This window comes from Eumetopias jubatus, unplaced genomic scaffold (assembly GCF_037043125.1).
Source record: "Eumetopias jubatus isolate StellerSeaLion01/CBP00866 unplaced genomic scaffold, mEumJub1_p1.0 scaffold_6, whole genome shotgun sequence".
NCBI classification, from domain to species: Eukaryota; Metazoa; Chordata; class Mammalia; order Carnivora; family Otariidae; genus Eumetopias; species Eumetopias jubatus.
Window position 1 is genome coordinate 91334970 of NW_028274812.1, and position 5086 is coordinate 91340055.

At 38.9% G+C, this 5086-nt stretch overlaps 1 pseudogene; it reads left to right on the forward strand.

Moving 5' to 3' along the window:
• Positions 1-320: 320 nt before the first annotated feature.
• LOC114204448 (developmentally-regulated GTP-binding protein 1 pseudogene) lies at positions 321-1432 on the forward strand (annotated as a pseudogene).
• Positions 1433-5086: the final 3654 nt, after the last annotated feature.

Genomic DNA, 5086 nt, shown 5'->3' on the forward strand with positions numbered 1-5086 from the left:
GGGGTATCTCGACGGCTCAGTTGGTTAAACATCTGCCTTCAGCTCAGGTCATGATTCCAGGATCCTGGGATTGAGCCCCACATTGCTCCCTGCTCAACAGGGAGTCTGCTTCTCCCTTTCCCTCTGCCCCCCACCCCCGCTTATGTGCTCTCTCATTTATAGCCAAACTTGGGGTTACTCTCACTCTCTCTTTCTCACTCTCTCTCTCTTTCTCAAATAAATAAATAAAATCTTAAAAAAGAGAGATTCTCAGTGTGAGGGGAAGTACTCTGTGCGGAGGCCACTACGCTCTCACCCCCAATGCCCGGTGACTCGCTACCATGAGCAGCACCTTAGCCAAGATTGCGGAGATCGAACCCGAGATGGCTCGGACTCAAAAGAACAAGGCCACAGCACACCACCTAGGGCTGCTTAAGGCTCGCCTTGCTAAGCTTCATAGAGAGCTCATTACCCCAAAAGGTGGTGGTGGTGGTGGGCCAGGAGAAGGTTTTGATGTGGCCAAGACAGGTGATGCTTGAATTGGGTTTGTGGGTTTTCCATCAGTGGAGAAATCAACACTGCTTAGTAACCTGGCAGGGGTATATTCTGAGGTGGCAGCCTATGAGTTCATGAGTTCACTACTCTGACCACTGTGCCTGGTGTCATCAGATACAAAGGTGCCAAGATCAAGCTCCTGGATCTTCCAGGTATCATTGAGGGTGCCAAGGATGGGAAAGGTAGAGGCCGTCAAGTCATTGCAGTGGCCCGAACATGTAACTTGATCCTGATTGTTCTAGATGTCCTGAAACCCTTGGGACACAAAAAGATAATTAAAAATGAGCTGGAAGCCTTTGGCATTCGCTTGAACAGCAAACCTCCCAACATTGGCTTTAAGAAGAAGGATAAAGGAGGCATTAATCTCACGGCCACTTGCCCTCAGAGAGAGCTGGATGCTGAAACTGTGAAGAGCATTCTGGCTGAATAAAAAATTCACAATGCTGATGTGACACTGCGTAGTGATGCCACAGCGGATGACCTCATCGACGTGGCAGAAGGAAACAGAGTTTGTATCCCTTGTATCTATGTGTTGAATAAGATTGATCAGATCTCCATTGAGGAATTGGTTATCATCTATAAGGTGCCTCACTGTGTACCCACCTCTGCCCATCACCGCTGGAATTTTGATGACCTCTTGGAAAAGATCTGGGACTATCTGAAACTAGTGAGGATTTACACCAAACCCAAAGGCCAGTTGCCAGATTATACATCCCCAGTGGTGCTGCCTTACTCTAGGACTACGGTGGAGGATTTCTGCATGAAGATTCACAAAAATCTTATCAAAGAATTTAAATATGCTCTGGTCTGGGGTCTGTCTGTGAAACACAATCTTCAAAAAGTGGGTAAAGATCATACACTGGAGGACGAGGATGTCATTCAGATTGTGAAGAAATGAAACGTTCCCCTCTACCCATATGCTGGGCCAACCATAGCAGCTTTTCCCATGACCAAGCACCCTACCCCAAACCCCTTCGAGCTTTGGCAGCCAGTGGATCAGGATTCAGGGGAGGGAGATGAAGGCAACCAAGCTGGAACTTTGTCTTAACTTGGTGTCACCTTGTAAATTCAACTGCATAAAGGACCTGGTAGGCCAAAAAAAAAAAAAAGAGAGAGAGAGATTCTCTAGTGTCTTCTGCTTTTTTCAAGCCCAGCTGGTATCCTTATAATTCTTTTAAATTCTAGTTGAGACAGCTTCCTTATATCCATATTAATTAAATTTCTGGCCATCATTTCTTCTTGTTCTTTTTTTGGGAGGTGAATTCCTCCATCTTCCCAAAGTCATTTTTCTGATTTGTAGACTTGCAGCTTTGTTCTCTAAGATTTCCAATCGATTTCTTGGGTGTTTAAGAATGATTTGATATTTATCTAGCTATGTTTCAGGGAGGAGGCAATCTTTGGGTCACCCTACTCTTCTGCTGCCTTACCTCTGATCAAGGCTTAAATGGATATTTTTTGAAAATCCCTAAATTAGAATTATATTTGCATAGTCTAGGAAGAATTAGTCTTTAAAATATCCAAAATATTCTCCTAGTTTACTTGTTAGTTTATATAGTGACTACAAAGGACCAGACAAGTTCCTGAATTCTTTAAATATTCATTCTTCTAACATAGCTGTCAGTTAGGTGCTATTGTTATTATTATTATTATTATTATTATTTAGAAAAAAAGAAAGCCAAGACACAGAAGAGGTTAAATATCTTATCCAATGTCACACAAACAGTATAACTGCAGACACTGAGATGAAAACTCAGGCAATCTGGCTCTAGACTCCACAATCTTAGCCACTCTCCAAGGCTCTTCCTTAGTGCCATAAAAATGCTTATTCATATTAGAAGTATTTATTCATACATTCACACTCAGAAAGTGCTTGTCGGTACTCAGAAATTTGGAATTATGTAACTAAGGCATTAGTTCACTAATTTATATCCATAAGCAGTTTTTGTTTTTTTTTTAAGTAGCATTTTTCTGGGGGAAAATGCTTATGTAATGAAAATGGACCCTGTATATTTAATAGTAATTTAATACTTAAAATATGTTTTCTAATCTCAGATTATTGGCAACATTTCTATTATTTGCTTTATTAATTTTTTTACTATTGAATTCTGTTTCTTTAAGTAAATTCATTTGAAATGTTTCCTCAGGCAGGGTAAAAACTACGTATGTTTACAGCATTTGGAAACAGCTAATATATTTACTAAATGACTATTAAAGGGTGATTACCCCCAAAAAAGGGCAAATAGCACATTACCATTACTAAATGTAATGCCCATGAGAATGAAGCCAGGCAGATGGGCATCAAACATATTTCAAATTAAGAAATGAAGGAATTGGTTACTGACTCACCCTGGCTGAAAAAAAAAAAAAAAAAAACACAGGCATTAACTGAGCCCTGTCCACAGATGAGCTCTGTGGTGATAGGTACTTAGATATTAGCCTTTGATTAGTCCACAGTGCAGCAAAGTGGAGGGAGGTACAAAGATGGCAATGCAGACAAGAAAAAGAGTTATGCACCTAATAGAAATTGGGACTTGAGGAGGGGTAATTTATTGAAATTGGTTTGAGATGAGTCAAATTGGAACTGGGTCATAAAATTATAAAATTGCAGAAAACGTTAAGTGATAGGGGTCTACAGCTCAAGCAAGGCATCAGGGTTAGAGATATAAAGTTGAAAGTCTTCTGTACAGACTTGAGAATTGAAACTAAAAAACTGGATTAACTATAAAAGGAAGATTTGATTACTGTACCATTAGGCCTAAAGAGGATGCTAAGCTAATGGTTCTGAGCCCTGTCTTTTAAATGAGACAGCTGGTAACCCTGCCACAATTTAGCAGTATAAATTTAGGCAAGTCACTAAACCTTTCTAAATCCTAAATTCCTAATCCATAAAACGGAAATAATATGGTTTCCAAGATTTCTGCCCCTGGTGTCCCTGCCCTATATGATTCCCTTCCCTTGAGTGTGAATGGAACCTGTAAATATAAGATAGTCATTTCTTGATAAGGTTATGTTATAAGGCAAAAAGTGATGACATTGTCCCCCCATGATTATATTAATTGACTAAAGGGAGAAGCTGGAGAGATGCACCCCCAGGTCTGGCAGAAAGCAAACAACTGTGTTGTGATCTGCTTATCACATGGGGGCCACATGGCAAGGAATTGTGGGTGGCCTCTAGGAACTGAGAGCAGTCCCTCAGGGATAGCCAGTAAGAAAAAAAGGATGTGACAGCTACTTCCTAAAAGGAATGAATTTGCCAATAACCAGGGAGCTTGGAAGAGGACCCTGAACCTCAGATAAACTGATAGCCCCTGCCCATACTTTGATTTCATTCCAAAGAAACCCCGAGGAGAGGACTCAGGTAAAGGAAATTGTGAAAGAATACATTTGTCTTGTTTGGAATTACTAGATCTGTGGCAGTTTATTGTGCAACAATGGAGAATGAATATGCTCATAAACTTAGATGCCTGAAATCACAAAATGCCTATTACAGTACCCTCCACAAAATAGTGTGCGATAATTGCTGCCTTGGTAGCACTGTTATGTATCCTCCTGAATCCTATTTCTGTTTCTAGATTGAAAATAAATACCAATTTCCATACAAAGCCTTAAAGAAACTCATCAGGAACTAATGTTTTAGTGACAATGCTGAAGCATTTCTAAAGAATTTTGATCTGTGTTACCTTTTACTTCGCTATGACCTTTTATCTGATCTCCTTATAACTTAGAGGAAGATCTCAAAAAGTAGTTTGAATAAACCATTACTAGTAAGAGTATGTTGTTCTTTTGGTTCTTATTTGCTTTGTTGTCTAAGAATATAAGAGTTTTAAAAAATGACTGAACACACTGATAACGATAAATTTGCTCAGGCCCAAATACGATGTTGAAGCATTAATGAGATTTTTATTTTGTTAAATGTTTTGTGGAAACGGAGTTCAAAGTAAATTTAGGTATTAAAAAGTTCATCATAGGAAAAAAAAAAAAAAAAAGGTCAATTTTGTAATGGTCCAGAAAGAAAAGCTGTGAAACTACCATGGAAAATAAGAAAATAGTCTGAGATGGTTTGAATGCAAGACTGTAGAGTCAGTTAGCCCGTGTATCTCCACCCACCTCTGCTGCTTTGCTTATGCTGTGCCCTCTCCCTAGCATGCCCTTTATAGTCAGTTTTACTTCTGTGCAACCCTTTCCCTTAGAAATAAAAATATGGATAGCAAAGTATCCCTATGTCTATATTCTTTGCTATAGAATGTTTTACTATATTATGAGTTTCTTCAGGGAAAAAATATTTTTGCATTTCCAGTTACTGGCATGGGTATGAACTTAATAAATGTTTGTTAGATACAATTTAATGAAACTTTACTTAGAATTAATACGCTTAAGTATTTGTTTGGCAAAATTAGGTCACATGTTAATTTATTGTATTATCTCCATATTCTTCTGTTAGTTAAAATGAATGTGACCTGGCAAGCTGATAGTCTTGGTAGCATTTCTGTGTGTGACTTTTAGTGATTATACTTATGTAGCATCAAAATGGCTATCGGGAAAATGCAGAAAA